Source organism: Natrix helvetica (assembly GCF_964273705.1).
Source record: "Natrix helvetica genome assembly, chromosome: 2".
Lineage (NCBI taxonomy): Eukaryota > Metazoa > Chordata > Lepidosauria > Squamata > Natricidae > Natrix > Natrix helvetica.
In genome coordinates, this window is record NC_138552.1 from 58,629,299 (window position 1) to 58,646,938 (window position 17,640).

Sequence of the window (17,640 nt, forward strand, 5' to 3'; positions counted from 1 at the left end):
TGGTTTATATCCCAATTTCTTTTCCAAATTCTGAAGATGTTTTTCTTAAGTGTTGCGTTCCACTAGTAATATATCAACTTTCAGAATTACTAGATTCATTTTTTGATAACTACTAGTGGGTCCTTTTGTAGTGATCAGCAGCACTTCATCTCTGATGTGCCATTTTGCTTTAAGTTAACTTTAAGTTAAAAAAAATCTGGGATACTATGTGTTCCAGTGATGGGTTTCCAAATTTTTTACTATCAGTTCTTGTGTGCGATGCTTCTGTGTATGCGCAGGAGCTGTGCATGCTCAGAAGCATCTGGGTGGGTAGGCAGAGCCTCCCGCCGCCACTACTAATGGTTCGCCTGATCCAGGCTGAACCGGGAGCTACCCACCTCTGATGTGTTCATGAACAAATGACAGGATGTTCCAATTCAGTTTCTTGTTGGAACTGTCACTGCTTGTGACAGCATTGTGAATGGGTGTTTTAAGTCATTCTTTAATGTTTGAAATATTTATTGTCACTCTAACTCTAGTTGAATTTGGGAATTATGGTTCCAAACTTCAGGCTAAATTATTTTTAATTTGATGACTGAATTGGAATAAATTATCTTGATTATTTCTTCCATATGTTTTACATGGTTGTTTCTGGATTCTTTGAAGGAATAGCTGAATTTCTTAGCACTTTGCCATTGCTGGTAGACATATGTAACTAATTCTGCACCAAATCTATTGACAGAGATTCAGTTAATTAATTTCTCTAAATTGTTCCAAATTCAACAATTTTTCAAAGCCTATTCTTCTTTGTGGTGATAATGTGACAGCTGCCTAAAGAAGACCAGTTCTGACTTAAATGAGTCATGGAAGAATATATTATGTATTTCCTTGGTTAACTTATGTGTAACTAAAGAAACTAGAAAGACCATAGACTTTTGAAGGGTGGATTGTATAATGAAGTAATATAGATCCCACATAACTAAATAAACACAAACTCAATTTTGCTGAAACTCTCTTCTCCTTTGAAATGTTTTTAATGCAACTTCTCTTTCAACAAACCCAATGACAACTATTAAAGAAAAACTGTAGGAGTATTTCTCTACTCGCACTGATAATTAGATTAGTTGAAAAACTAGAATTACAATCACAAAGGAAAAACATAACAAACACGGACACAAACATATGCATACATTTGACACTTTCATTATACCGATGATACAAACTATAGTAATAACTAAAAAGTATTGAAGGAGAGATATTGTAGTTCATTGATTTTAAGAGATTTTTTTTGAAATTCTTTGTAATTCACCATTTTAACTTCTGTAACATGCATAGCTTTTTTTTGTCAGGAAACAGCTGTATGTAAAACCAATATTTTTATGAAATCACATTACTGATACTTCCCTGAAACTATATAGTTCACCCATGTTATATTAGTGTGATGTAGGGAAATAATAAATCTTTTATAAAACAAAATAGTGTAATTTTAAAACTATTCAAGCAGACTACATACTATCATTGCCAAAATATTTAGTTTGAATGAACTGACATTGGCCCATAATTATACTATGGTGGAACTGAACATATCTAATAATTTTAGACTGTTGCAGTAACAGTGAAGTTATATTATTGATAATGACTGCACTGAGATTCATGAATAACAAATTGTGTTATTCTTCCTGAACTATTTTGGATCTTATCCTTATCAAGCACCTTGAAAGTTCAGACGTTTACCAAGTAATTGCAAATACCCATACAAATAGCAACCATTACCATAATCCAAAAGAAAGATTAAATATGAAATCTGGGCCCTGGGCCCCTGGAGATGTGGAGAATTAGATCCAGGGTAAAAATATCCAAGATACATTCTTAAGGGAAAAAAGTTGAGCAGCACTTCAGAATGCTGCTGCCTCATCTAGTTTTTTAGTTCATATCCATCCTGACTGTGTGGTCTAATAGGGAAAAGCTATTAAGGGATTTGCAAAAATACAGAAGCTATATTTTGCATACTCTCCTCCTCTCTTTCCCATTTATTCTTTACAACCCAATGAATAAAAATATGATATGTAAAGGGGTTTAGAAGTCTGTCACATTTAGAAACCTACCAGAGGTCTTCTATTTAGGTAGATGACACTTTCCTAATGTGAGATATGAAAGGAAGGAAGGAAGGAAGGAAGGAAGAGAGAGAAAGAAAGAAAGAAAGAAAGAAAGAAAGAAAGAAAGAAAGAAAGCAACAGAGAGACAGAAAGAGAGAGAGAGAGAGAGAGAAAGAAAGAAAGAAAGAAAGAAAGAAAGAAAGAAAGAAAGAAAGAAAGAAAGAAAGAAAGAAAGAAAAAAAAAGAAAGAAAGAAAGAAAGACACAGACACAGAAGAAACCCAAATATAAACCAGGGATTTAGAGATACAAGTTGAAATTTAAAAATGGAGAGAGAAGTAAAAAGATTTCCCCCCATGATATCAGCTGTCTTCCACTATGTTCCATGTCAAATAGAGAAAATGTTGAATATATTAGGAATGTTTACATACATAACTAATAAAAAGGAACCAAGAAATAAATATCACCTATAAATTACATACATTTTGTTTGGTTTGTTAGAGTGATTGAGAGCATTTGTAATCTCATGTTTAGTTTTGGTTTACTTCAAGAAAGAAATAACTTTCCTACAGGAGCTTAATCATGATTATGTTTTTATATTGGTTATTTGCAAGAACCACTATGTATTTATTAATGATGTTATTTCTTTGACTTGCATGTTCAATGGCATTTTAATGTAACCAAATAGATTGTTTTCATCTTTTCAACATGTTGAATATTGTCATACCAGCATGACTACCTCCTAGTGCTATGGAAACTTGGCCTCCTTAAAGGAAAATGTGTGCCTAAGGCAGAGGGAGGGGGAAGCCTCAGACCATGACCCATCTGGAAAGCATGCTTTCCAAAGGATTTTAAAAATTCCAGAAAGATTAAAAATAAACTTGGATTGTCTCTTTCATTGTTTCATGTGTTTTATTAGTTCATTGCTTTCTTTGTTCTATTTCATGGCTGGGCCATAATTCCTCCAAGTTGTTGGTTTTTTTTCCCCATTTCGAAGTGGATGTCTGCATTGACCGTCTGCCTTAAAACACATTTCAGCACTGTGCTTGCCTCTAAAATCACTTTTATACGGTCAGGATCTCATGCGATAAGTGTGATTTGAGGATGATTGGCTTGGTTTTTCTGGTGTGAGAATGGCAAGATGTTGACTTATGTTTGAAAATTGTTAATAGAATTTCAGCCTGCTGGATAATCACATTTAAGTAAGAAGGAAGTAGATATGTTTCTTTATTTAATTTCCAGAAAACTGGTTATAGACAATGTCCTCCAGATGTGAGCGACTACAGCTCCTATTATACACATTGAGATACAAGGAGACATAGTCTTTTATGAGTTGAGAGTGTTTGAATTCATTCTTATACTTAGACCACATCATTGTACCATTCCTAAATCCCCTTTTTTGAACCCCAATCTCATTATTTTAAGAATATGGACAATAAATGAACCCTGCCCTTTGGGGGAAACTGAAACATTGGCAGAAAGTCAGAAAATGATGTTGAAGCTGAACCCACAACCCTAATGAATTTGTGATAAAGGTTCTTACCAGTTTCTGTTCTGTACAGTTTTTACATATTTATACTATTATGTCACTACACACATCTGCTACATAGGAAATATTTTTCATAAACAATGCACAGTATCCTATTTATTCATGCTGCCTTGCATGGGACAAATTGCTAAATATTTTAGCCAGTGCCACGCCATATCATTTTTTTAAAAAAATGCTTTTGTTATATAATCCAAACCATCCTTTCATAAAATGCTTGATCAAGCTTGAATAGACCAGGGGTCTCCAAACTTGGCAATTTTAAGACTGGTTGAGAGACTCTGAGAGTTGAAAGTCCACAAGTCTTAAAATTGGCAAGTTTGGAGACCCCTGGAATAGACCAAGTGTGAGCCTGTGTTCCCTCCCTACATTGCCCAAACAACCATGCAAAGTTGGAAAAAATATATACCTATGGATTAAACCGTAATAAAAATAAGCAATATATTTATCTCTTGACTTATTACAGTGCCAATGATATGGTTTTATTCTTCTAGGGAGCTCACATAAATGCATTTATAATTTTAGAGAGTGACAGTAGCATATGCTTTGAAAGCCGCTATCCTATATCAAGGAATCTCCAGGAGATCAAATGCTAAGTCTCAGAAAACCTCCCTATTTCCTTACTTTCAACTGTTTGTGCTTCTATTGCAAAAGAAACATAATTTATCATAACTTTCAGCCTTTTCAGTTACAATGGAGTTTCAACAAAAAGTCTAGGATTGAAGGTGATGGCATTTCATTATTTGATAGAATAATTATATAACAAATATTATTATTTTCATTATATTGCATTATTTACAGGTCATCTGATGAACTCTTTAATCAAATAAACAAATAAACCGTAACTAGCTATAATAATACACATTTTGTCTTAAAACGGAACTTAATATTATTTCAAATATTAAGTGGAACTTATTTTTGAAGCTTATAACAACTGAAATATGAGCATTTTAGTTATCAAGGGCACCATATCTTTCTAAATCTATACAACAGACCCAATTTTATCTTTACATGATATGGAAGAGCTAATAGAAAGAAAAATAAGCCAAAAGGAACCAGTCATCACATCGATGTGTGAGTAAGCTAACAGCTCCTGCAAAGAATCTTAAAATATGAAATTTCTGATATAATAATCAATGGAACAACTTGCCTCCAGAAGTTGTGAATGGTTCAATACTGGTAGTTTTAAAGGAGAGATTAGACAAGCATTTGTCTGAAATCGTATACGGTTTTCTGCTTGAGCAGGAGGCTGGACTAGATGACCTCCAAGACCTTTCCAACTCTTCTATTCTATTCTAAATGTATCACAATAAACCAGAAACGGGCAGTAATTTTCATTATTTTTCTCTCCTACAAAACATTGATTTTGTGTCTGATGAACTGCTTCATATTCTGAAAAGTTTTGCTATCCTGAAATAATCATCAATAGGTTTTTCTTCTCTTTATCTGCCTTTATTCCTTTATTCATTTTTTTTCTCTGTCTATGGGTGTCACAATCATGTGCTTCCAAAACAAATTGAGATATGATTGTGGCTCCACATTATTGTAGGAACTGTAGGTGTGAAAGGATCACAATGCTGCTCTAAGTTGAGCCCATTATGTAAAAGCCATTTCAGAGTTAAGGTGAGGTCAATGTTGGCTTCTGACACTTTATCATAACACCATTATTCTGGACTTTATTTCTTTGGAAATAAAGCAACCATCAAATGGCAACAATCAACACAAGGCAAACCCAGCTGCAGAACTGCAAATCACTACTCCTAATGATAAGTAATTATTTTACTGCTCTAGATTCTTGGCAAAGCTATTGTCCAAACAAAATTAGTTACTCCGCTGACAAATCTTTTAAAGTCAAAAAGAAAAATGTTTCTCTAATTGGCTGGGATATCTAGCTGCCGATCTCTTGCTTTCAATTTTTCAAACCAGGGTAATAATTATTATGAAAAAGTTATTTCAGAAAACCCTTATAAAACCGCAAAATACACCAACATAGAAGGATAGTACTTATTAATATAGGTTACTCATTCATTTTAGTGGAATGTCTGTATGGAAGTGTCCCACCTGGTTGTGCTACAACTTGGAGTTTCTAAATGTGATAACATTACATGAGTCAGGGTAGTATACACTTACCTTCCCTACTGGTTCACAAATGTGAGTGCATGCACAGATCCTTCCACGCATGCACTTTTGGTGAATAAATGGTCTAAGTGGGATGCCATAGAGCCGGGCGCCGATGGGCAGAGCCACCCGCAATTTCCGCTACCGGTTCGGCGATCCGGTCTGAACTGGTAGAATACCACCTCTGATCATGTTCATGTAGATGTTTCAGGCTAACCAAAGACATTGCAAGGGAAACTGCCAAATGTATAAATACAATAGCAACTATAGTGGCCTTGTGGGGGAAAAAATCCTCTGTTGTATGTTTATGAGGTCAGCTAAAACACTATAATGTTTGCAGGCATTGAATGTGAAAACTTTTCAGGCGGTAGCGTCAAAGGGAAGACTAGACAGAGAACAAACTTTTTCATGATGTCAAAACTATTGCCCTGAATTTTTGTGGTTTTACAAACAATGGGGGACAACAGACTCAAACTCAACCCCTCCAAGACTGAGTGGCTGTGGCTACCGGCACCTCGGTTCAGCCAGCTGATTCCATCACTGGCCATAGGGGGCGAACAATTGCCCCCTGTGGAATGGGCGCGCAATTTGGGCGTCCTCCTAGATGCCCGGCTGTCAATGGATGACCATATGGCAGCCGTGGCAAGGGGGGCGTTCCACCAGGTTCGCCTGGTGCGCCAATTGCGCCCCCTTCTGGACCGGGATGCCCTACGCACGGTCACTCATGCACTGGTGACGTCTCGCCTGGACTACTGTAACACTCTCTACATGGGGCTTCCCTTGGGATGCGCCCGAAGACTGCAGCTAGTCCAGAACGCAGCTGCACGGGTAGTCATGGGGAGTACCAGGTACTCCCACGTAACACCTCTCCTGCGCGAGCTGCACTGGCTGCCTGTGGTCTTTCAGGTGCGTTTCAAGGTTCTGGTCACCATCTTTAAAGCGCTCCATGGCATAGGGCCTAGCTACCTGCGGGATCGCATCCTACCACACACATCCCTGCGGCCAATTCGCTCTCACAGGGAGGGGCTTCTCCTGGTGCCGTCCACTAGGCAATGCCAACGGGCGACACCGAGGAGTAGGGCCTTCTCTGTGATGGGCCCAACCCTCTGGAATGACCTCCCCCCCGACATTAGAACCACTACTGACCTCCGCTCCTTCCGACAGAAGTTGAAGACACACCTGTTCTGACTGGCTGGCCTGGCATAGTTATAACGTCTACCTCCTGGCATACATATTTTTTACTGGTTTTTAGAGGGATTGTCTCTTTTAAATTTAATCTTACAGATTATTGGGATTTTAAATTTTGTATATTCTGATTTATTTACTTAGCTGTACAGTTTTGCATCTCTTTTTATCCTCCTCTCATATACGTATATATATATCTACTTATTTAATAATTTTAATTTGTTGTATTTCTGATACGGACTGTACACTGCCCCGAGTCCCTTTCGGGAGAGGGGGCGGTCTATAAGCACTAAGAAATAATAAATAATAATAATAATAGAATTATTTGAACTGAGCTAAAAAGGCACTGAATTATTACTAAGAACTGGTGAAAAATATGCTCACCTAGCTGCATTTCCCAGGAGATAACTATATCTATATTTATCTCACTCTCTATATATGTGCAAACAAATCAGTTTGTGAGCTGTCATCTTCAGTGTCAGTATATGCAGTATGTATAATACTTGGACCCAAACCCTTCTGGGCTGAAGTTATATTTAAAACCTTGAGACTATGCAGTCATTTAGCATAAAACAAGCAAAGCTAACACCCACCATGTGAAAGTCAGAAGCACGGATAGGAACCGAGGTTATGCTTGAGACTGGCACTTTGCATTGCTTTTAATCAATGCATTTTAAAAATACTAAATAAACGAGATAGTGTAGAAATCTGTCGGGGAAGCAACACCAGATTGGAGTTCAAAAGAATACTATAAGTGTGTGTGTGTGTGTGTGTGTGTGTGTGTGTGTGTGTGCACGTCTGTCTGTCTATCTATATACATACACACACATATTAATATATATGTATGTATGCATGATGTATGTATGTATGTATTACACACAGACACACATGCAAAAAGAAAACCAGTAAATAAATATTGAGGCTCTTAACTGCAGACAGCATTAATTATTTGCTTCCTTTGTTCTATGATGTAGACAGATGGCATTATAGTACAATCTAATCATGGTTGGTTATGGCTGGTACTTATATTTTATAATGTCTTATTTGGTTTGTTGACTGACTCTTGATTACATCCATATTGTTCTGGATTGGTTTAATGTCCCCTAAGGCTTTCTCCTTGCTGTACATCACTTTATCACACTTCCTTTGTCCTTGGTTTCTTTTAGATAGGAAACTGTCAACATTCCATTTGCTTTTCAACACTGCAGGTTAGGATAGATTTCTAAAGATTGATTGTTGCACAGCTTTTGTCCATAATTCTACACTCTTATAAAATTATTTTTTAAAAAATACAAATTAGGCATGTGTGCACCCAGGTATTGTGCACATGTCTCTCCGTCAATCCATCCAAAAGCTGAAAATTCAATTCTAGAAGGTTAACCTAAGATTTAGGATAATCTTTTTTTAAGACACTGTGTGTGAAAAAGCATTGCTATCTATCTTCATCTCTCTTTAGTGGAACTGAAAGTATCATTGTACGCTATTGAAAATAAAACCTACTGTGAAATGCAAGCTAGTAAAAACAATACCTTTCTATTTGATGCTTAAAGAAAAATTCAGAATAAGGGAGAAAGAAAAGAAAGTTGACTGTGTCACACTTCTATTGAAGCTTGCAGTGCACACACTCAAAATATATATATGCGAATCTGTTCCCCTAAGTTTCAAGTTTTACTATATCAACTATTGCCCAGGTTTGGAGATCAGGGGTATGTATGTTTTCTATATAGTAGTAGTAGAGATAATTAGCCCAGGTAAGTGTCAAATTTTTAGAAAAAACTTTGAAGCAGGCAACATATTTCAAAGCAGGCAAACATCTGCTATACAGATAATGGGACCAAGGACATAATGAGATTATGTTGCCAGGAGGCATTTCGGGTAGATGATATAGAAATAACAGTAATCAATCAATAAATATGAAAAGTTACTATATGCTTATTTGCTATTTCCTTATCAAAGAATTCTTAGCTCTTCAGCACTGACCAAGGACAATTCTCTCAATTGAAGAACCCATTCTTATAGCTGCAGACATTTGTACTTTGATGTTACTTGGCTTCTTACTCTTCTGTTTTCATTTTATACTTTTGTCATGTCGACTTCTGTTCTGTAGGGAGAATGAGGCAGGCAGGAACTGAGGCAAAGCAGGTTGAAGCTAACACAATCTTTATTAACAGTTTAACAAGGCAAAATGTAAGGCAAACCTCGAACCAGCAAAACAGCAACATTTGACAGCTGACAGCCCTTTTTATACCAGAGCTGTCAGATGCTGAACCAATAGAATCGCTGCATTCTCCCGCCAGCTGGCTGCTCACATCTTCACCAATCAGGAGTCAGCAATGATAGTCAATGGCGTTGTAGCCTCAAGGACTTAACAACTTCAACAATGATATCCTCAACATGCTGGTATTTAGGCAACCAAAACCTAACCTTACATCTAAATATGGAGAAAACTATATTCTTTACTGAAATCCAACTACTGGTAAATCCAATAATAAGACAGGACAGTTTCTTTAAAAATGTACTCTTTTCCTGAGTTTGATTATACTGAATTTCCTATTCCTTTGTGGGAGTTTTCATTTATCCTTTTAAGTATTGTAGGTAAACAATAGCTGCTCAAGAGTAGCTTGATGTTTTCCTCTGTCTTCGAAATGTAGCCAGAAAGTACATTTTGAACTTTAAAAAACCAAATAATGACATTTTGATGGCTATAATATATATCAAGAAAGGAAGGAAGGAAGGAAGGAAGGAAGGAAGGAAGGAAGGAAGGAAGGAAGGAGGGAGGGAGGGAGGGAGGAAGGAAGGAAGGAAGGAAGGAAGGAAGGAAGGAAGGAAGGAAGGAAGGAAGGAAGCACAATATTTTAAATACTTATATGCTAAAGATATTCTGGTTTTCTAAAGTACTAAAATTATCTTGCTTTTTCTTTTGTGTCCTGCCTGTGGAATGGCAGTGATTAAACTTCACTTGCAGTGAATTATGAATATGATATTACAATATCCTTAGGGCAACCACTCAGAAGTGTTACTAACATTTAATTATATTTAACATGCATCCAAATTGCCCTTGAGTTGCAAAAGCATGCAAAGTAGCTTGCCAACTCCCACTGTTCTACTTTTTTAAAATAGTAGATGCATGTTTAATTCCTGCACATGTTTGTTTTCTACAGGTCTCCTTGGTTGAAGCATCTTATAAAGATTTTATCAGTCATTTGATTAAACACATACTACACTTCCATATAAAGGTATGAAATGAAAACAACTGGGCCTGTGCTGACTGGCAAAAGCATAATACTCCCTGAAATAAAAGTACAGATAGGATACAGATAAAAGTACAGATAGGTTCCACACTTCCACAAGAATATGAAAACATGGAAGGCTTTAAACGAAATTTGGAGGGGAATAGACTCTTAGAATCACCGCAAACCATAAGACCTTTTGTCAGTAAATGCTGTAAGGCAGGAAATGAAGGCATATAACAAAAGAATATTAGGTAAATAGACAAATTTGCGAACACGTTTTTAGTTGACCATGAGCTAAGGCTTGCTATGAATACCAAAAATGACAAAAAAGGCTTCTTTGGTTATGTTTGGAACAAGAAAAAATTTGAGCAAACATTTGACATATTGGTTAAAGAAGATGGCAAGATAATGATGAACAACAAGGTGAAAGCTGAGTTGCTTAATTCCTGCCTTAAAACTTTCTCTTTACAAAAGGAAAAAGCAACCCTACTTGTCAGAAGTGATACAGAAATACTGAGAAAACATCTAATTGCTCTGAATGAGTCCAAGTCTCCTGTACCAGATAGATTAGATCTTAAGGCTGTTAAAGGAACTGGTGGACATTCCTGAATGAAACTTTTCATAAATTGTTTGGGGTTTTTTTTTGAAAAGGGGGAAAATGGACTCAGGAAACTACCAACTATTTACGTTGACATCTGTTCCAGGAAAATTGGGGGGCACTGGGGAGATAATCACAGTAGGTTTGCAAATGAACATAATGATTACCAGAAGCCAATATAGATGGCTTCTGTTAAAAAACAGGTTATGTCAGACAAATTTTATTGTTTTCTTTGACAATGTGGTTAGATTAATAGAACAAGGAAATGCTGATGATGCAGTGTTCTTAGACTTATTGAGGCATTTGATCAGGTTGACAATAGTCTCCTTCTTGACAAACTCGAATAAAGTGAAATGGATCATCGTACTACCAAATGGATTCAGAGTTGATGGGAAGTGACATTACCACTTTAAGTTATACTGGTCAGATCACACCTGAAATATTATATCCAGTTCTGATCACCACAAAATAAATACCTGGAAAGAATACAGACAAGAATGACAAAGATGGTAAGAAACTTGATGCTAAATCCTCCAAAGAGTGGTTAAAGAGACTTTGTATGTTTAGCCTAAAGAAAAGAAGACTAAGAGGATAGAATATCAGATTTCCAATGGATAACACAGGAAAGATTTATCTTCTCCTTAGGATAAAATAGGAACCAATGTATGGAAACTTTACAATGAAAAATCCAAATGTGATATAAGAAGGGACCTCCTAACCCCATTAAGCAGTAGAAAAGCCTGGCTCCTGAAGTCATGGGTGTTTCAGCACTAGAGGTTTCCAAGAAAATATTGGACATCTATTTATCTAGGATGGTCTGAGGAGTCCTGCACAATGTAGGCGGTTGAACTGGTAGTCTCCTGGGGTCACTTTCAAAACTATAAATCTATGCCTTACATTAATTGAATTTAAGAAACCAACATAGCCTTGTCAAAAACAGATTATGACAGACAAATCTTATTGTATTATTTGACAAAGTGACAAAACTAATGGACCAAAGAAACAATGTGCATATAATTTACTTGGACTTCAGTAAGGCATTTGATAAAGTAGACCACAATCTACTAATTGATATGATAGGAAAATATGGGTTAGACATTATACCAGATGGATTTGTAACTGGCTGATCAACTCCACTCAACATGTAGTCCTTAATATCTACAAGGATGGAAATATACAGTGGGGTAGCATAATGCTTAGTCTTAGACCCTGTACTTTTTAATATATTTACCAATGATTTAGATGAAGGGGAACTCATCAAATTTGTAGATGACATTAAAATGGCAGGAATAGATTCAAGTTACAGAAGGATCTTGACAGATTTGAACACTGGGCCCTGTCTAACAAAATGAAATTCAATGATGAGAAAAGTAAAATTCTACATTTAGGCAAGAAAAACCAAATGCATAAGTACAGAATAGGCTCAATAGTAGTAACCGCAAGAGGAATCTTGGAATCCTGGTGTACAAGTGCTTAAATATGAGCCAACAATGTGCTGCAATTGCCAAAAAAGTCAACACAGTCCTAGGTTGCATTAATAGAGATATAGAATCACGATCACACTGTTAGTAACATTTTATGATGCCTTGGTAAAACCACACTTGGAATATCACATCCAGTTTTAGTCATCACGATATAAAAAAGATGTTGAGACTTTAGAAAGAATGCAGAAAAGAGCAACAAAGATGAGAGCAACAACATATGAAGAATGTTCAGGAATTGAGTATGTTTAGGTTACTGAAAAGAAAGACTAAGAATAATATTATAGCAGTATTCCAAGATCTAAGGAACTGGCCCCCCAAAAAGAGGGGGATAACCTATTTTCCAAAGCACCACAAGGCAAGACAAGAAGCAATAGATGGAACTAATCAAGGAGAGAACCAACCTAGAACCAAGGAGAAATTTCCTGACAGAACAATTATGTGTACTCTTAACACTGGAGGTTTATAAGAAGAAATAGGATAATCGTTTGTTTGAAATGGTGTAGGTTTCCTGCTTGAGCAGGGGGTGGACTAGAAGACCTCCAAGGTTCCTTCGCACTCTGATATTCTGTTATTCCAATAGTCCATTCACTTACTCTTTCTTGACCTGGTCTAACCTGCAGGTTGACCCAGTGGAATCTGCATGGACTGACAAACAGAAGATTTAAAGCTTTCCCAGCCCTCATACATAGACTCCAACTAATCACTTGCATCTCACAAGCATCCTTATATTTGGCTAAGTAATTGAAATTGAAACGGTCTTTGGTCGCCAGGATAAGCTATCTGTCCTCTGTTTGCTTCCTGTCCCCTTGTAAAATTGAGTCACAGTCAAATCTGCTATCTTAAAAATAGGATAGAATTCTTCTAGCTGGTTGTTGTTAGAGTCTCTATTACAGAAAATGGAATGAGGTCAGCAAAGCATCTCCTTTAAAATAAACAATCTAACAGCTGTTAACTCTGAAGGGATGTTTGGTCAAACTGCTGACAAACTGCAACAACTGGCAGAAAAACAGCACTGGTCTTAACTTGGCAGGGAATCTGCGGGCAGTTGATTGCTGACAAAAAGGGAATGTCAGATAGATTTTTCTCAGAGATTCGTATAAAAGACATATTCTCCAACAGCCTGCTGAATACTATTTAACATATTGAGCTCTGACTTTGCTCAGTCTAGCACCTCATGTCATATTTCAAATATAAATACCAAGTAATATATATGAGGTATTTGAAAAGGCCTATAAATTTTGGGCCTTTACAAATGAATCAATTTATTCACTGGTAGAATTTTGTCCTCCAACATTATACTAAAAATAAATGATAATAGGCCGTATCTGTATATAATCATTGTTCCTTCTCCTTTTCCGATCACTTCATTTTGTAAATGAATTTTCCCTTCAAGTAAACATAAAGCAGTCTGAGGAATAGGGAAATGTTTCTCAGGAAATGAAACGAGAGTGAATCAAAATTAAACAGGTAGTACCTAGGGTTTGTTGCATTTTTAAAATTAATTTTACTTGCTCTTAGCCAGCTTAAGTAGTGTATGAGTACCAAAAGGAGCAAGTATATTTTTTCTATAAACAAAATAAACAGATAAATAATAAGCAACAGCAACAGAAATAAATGACATACTCCTCAGTAGGGTTTTCTTCAGGCCAAAGAAAATGCTACAAAAGAGTAGATTTTCCAAAACTCTTGATTGGATTTCATATACTTTTCTCTCTTTCTTTTGTGCCCTCCCACTCTTTTTTTTAAAAAAATAGAGAGAATATTACGTTTCAGACCCCATAGCTTTCTTTTCTCCCAGCTATACATACCTAGTTCCTTCAAGCATTCCTCATATATTTTTCCTTCCTGGTCCCCCATGATCTTCTTGTTGTTATTTCTGTTGATGCATCCATCTTCTATTCCTTATAAACATCTTTTATATTCAAAATCACATAGGAATGTTGCACAAAAGAACATCAAGGCCTTTTTGTTATCATTCCAAAATGCAGGATATGGGATGATGGATTTTAGCTACAGTAGGCAGAATCTGATTGTAAAAGTTAACAGCAATTTAAAAATAAAATCAATTACAGTACTCAAAAACTGTACAGGCTAATTTTGTCACATATTTGCTTTGACTGAATAATTCAGACATCAAGTCTATTTGATTTGCTTTGCTGAAGCAGATTGATTGACCACATGTCAGTGCTATAGGAAGTGGCTCCTCTCAGATTTCTTCTGCAGTGTATTCCAATCAATTTTTTGGAGTTTTTTTTTTACAGTGGTAGTTTCATCCACAATGGGAGGAGACCAGCACCCCCCCCCCCCCAAAGAAGCATCCTTTTTCTGCTCTGGTCGCTCAACTGTCAACTGCTGAAAACTTAGGAGTGTTCACAATGCAAAACAAACATTTTGGCATTTGGCAGTAACTAGGAGAAGACAAGCAGTACAAAAGACAGGCTTCTTCTGTGCTACTAGATCTCTTCATATCATCCATTCAAGATTGATCAGATTAAAATACCCAATGCCATAGTATCACTTTTATTTAAATGTATACTAACAGAATGATACAAATATGAATGTGCTTCCCTCTCCCGCTTATCTTTGTGAGAACTAGGGAGAAGCTGACCTGTGATGCTTACTTATGTTACATTTCTGCCTCACACTCAGCACTCTTTTACCTGACTGTTGTCTTGCTAACTTCTTTCTGTCCCTCAAGGTCCTTTCCTCTTCCCGCTACATTTCATCTCTTTTGAACTATCAAATGCAGGAAGCCATTTGAGGTAAACTTTATCTTGTAGGAAATTAGCACCCACCCCTTTCCTATAATATTTTAGGAAATATTAAAAGGGCAGAATATTTATCCTAAAAGGGAGGCAGGAACCTTTGTCAATGGGCCATTAAGGCCTGAGCCAGTCTATTTTACATAAAGATCTACCTCCTTCAGGCAGAGCCATAGCAGGAATTGCCCAAAGCCCTTTCATTATATCATCACCCAGCAAGAGTCAACCAAGCTTGGGCCTCAGGACAGCCTACAGAGTTGTTCCTGCATGGCCCCAAGGAAGTCTGACAACCAATCAGAATACAAATTCAAATTCAAAAGTCTAGAAAGGGTATAAAACTCAGGCACTCTCAGCATCTCTTCCCTTTTTTTTTCTTGACCCAATATCTTCAAGGCATGTGATCCTGTCCACCATTAAAACCATCTTTCCAAACAGCCACCATGTTTCCAGTGTCTTTCTCTCCACTTGGAACTGAACCCAGATGGACATTTCTTCCAACAATCTAGAAAATATAATTGAGAGGGAACAACTATTTCAAATTGCAAAAGCTGTCCCATGTCTTCTGAAATCAATGTAACCCATGAAAGCTTAAGCATATTGGTGGCAAGTAAAACTAGCTAAAGGGGCTTATAAATGACTTTACAAGATGCTATAAAAAGGAACAACAAATCAGTATTAAAGTCTACCTCTCCCACGTAGTACAACTATCTTAGCCTTAATGTATAAATGCTAAATGAGAAGATGTTACAAGGCACTACTCAACTTTAGAATATCTTTGTGGTGATTGTAATGCATTTAATGCAATAAAAAGGATATCAGTCCAAGTCAGAATTTCCTTACAAATTCTGAATTTGTTCAGGGTCATGACATAAACTGCTAATATAGCAGGACTCGCCGTCTTTATTTTTCCATTTAAATTTCAGTTAAATTAATTAAATGGAAATTTAATCAAGGCATTCCTAGTAGATTGATATACTTATTTCAACAGCAAACCTTATATAGGTTAATGATTTTGTTATTTTAGACAAAGTGGAGCGTGATCATTACCTTCTTACAATGATATATTGGCATATATGCTAAAGAGCATATCACTAGGTAGATGAGGCCCCATAGACTGCTAGTATGCTAAAGGTCTAAAAGGGTCATTCAAACTTAATGAAATGTAGTTGATACTTTAAAGTGTTCCCCATTGTAAAATCTAAATTATCCAATGACTGCAGAAGAACAGTCTGTTTTAAACATTTATCAAGGCATATTTTTGACTTTAAAGCTCCATTTATCCTTAAATCCAGCTAGGAAAGATTTGCTCAGTTATAATATAACTGTTATATATACTACCTTGTTTGATAAAAAAAAAAATAGAATGCAAGTAAGATGGAACATTTTAAACACTCGTGCCAGAAAACAAATGAGAAAACAGGGGGGGTATTTCAGGGATTGGTTCAGCTATAGGAAAAAAGAAAAACATATTGAAAAATTGAGGAAATAAGTTCATCATGAAAAGGAAGATGTCATTTGCTCAAACTGGATTTAGAAAAGGCCAGAGATTTATTGCTGATGTACTTGAATTATTGAGACAGACAAATAACATCAAAAAGAAGTAAATATTGGCTTTATTCATTTGAAAAGCCTTCAGCTGTATTGACTATGACAAGCTATGATTTGATATGTGCTTAAGAAAATGGGAACCCCAGAATATTCTTTGTCCCCATAAGAAACCTATGGAGACATCTGGAAGTCTCTTTGTAGATGGCACATGGGGAAAGAGATTGGTACCATGTCAGGAAAGGCTGTATAGTCCTTCCTTCTTTATTCCATTTATATGGTGAATATATATCAAAAGAAGCTGGACTGGAAGATCAGTGGGATTTTTAAAATTAGAGAAACAAAATGTCAATAACTTGAGAATGCTGATGACACTGATACCCTGTTTCCCTGAAAATAAGACCTCCCATATAATAAGCTCAATTGGGCTTTTGAGCACATGCGCTAAAATAAGCCCTTCCCGAAAATAAGCCCTCCCTGAAAATATTGCAACACAGCAGCAACCATGAGGTCACCACACTCACTGCCTCCTGCACCTCAAAAATAATAAGACCTCCCTGACAATATAGCCAAATGCTTATTTCAGGGGTCAAAAGAAAATAAGACCCTGTCTTATTTTCAGGAAAACACGGTAGTTGAAAATGAAAATGATTTGCAAGTTCTAGCAATGAAAGTCAAGAAGCACAGAAAATAGATTGGGCTAAGGTTACATACATACTAAACTGTAAGTTGCCCTCATCTTATGACTGTAAGACAGCCTGCCCATTGCAATTGGAAGGCATCATGAACATTAAGCCTTGCTTAACAATCACAAACCCTGCTTTCCCTGTTGAGGTCATTAAGTGACCTCACAGATCATTAAGTGGAGTATGCAGTACATCAGAGGTGGGGGAGGCCCTGGGAAGCCTAGTCCAGGCCCATATTGCAGCATCTTTCTAGCAAACACATGGTCTGTTCTGGACCTCTCAGAGGCTTCCCCATTTCCATGCTCTGTTCCCACCATCTGACTTTTCCACAATCCTTGGGTCTGCTTTCCTCCCCCACTGGGTCCCATTCCTTCCTCACTAACCTAAGATGACAATACAAGAAAAAGTA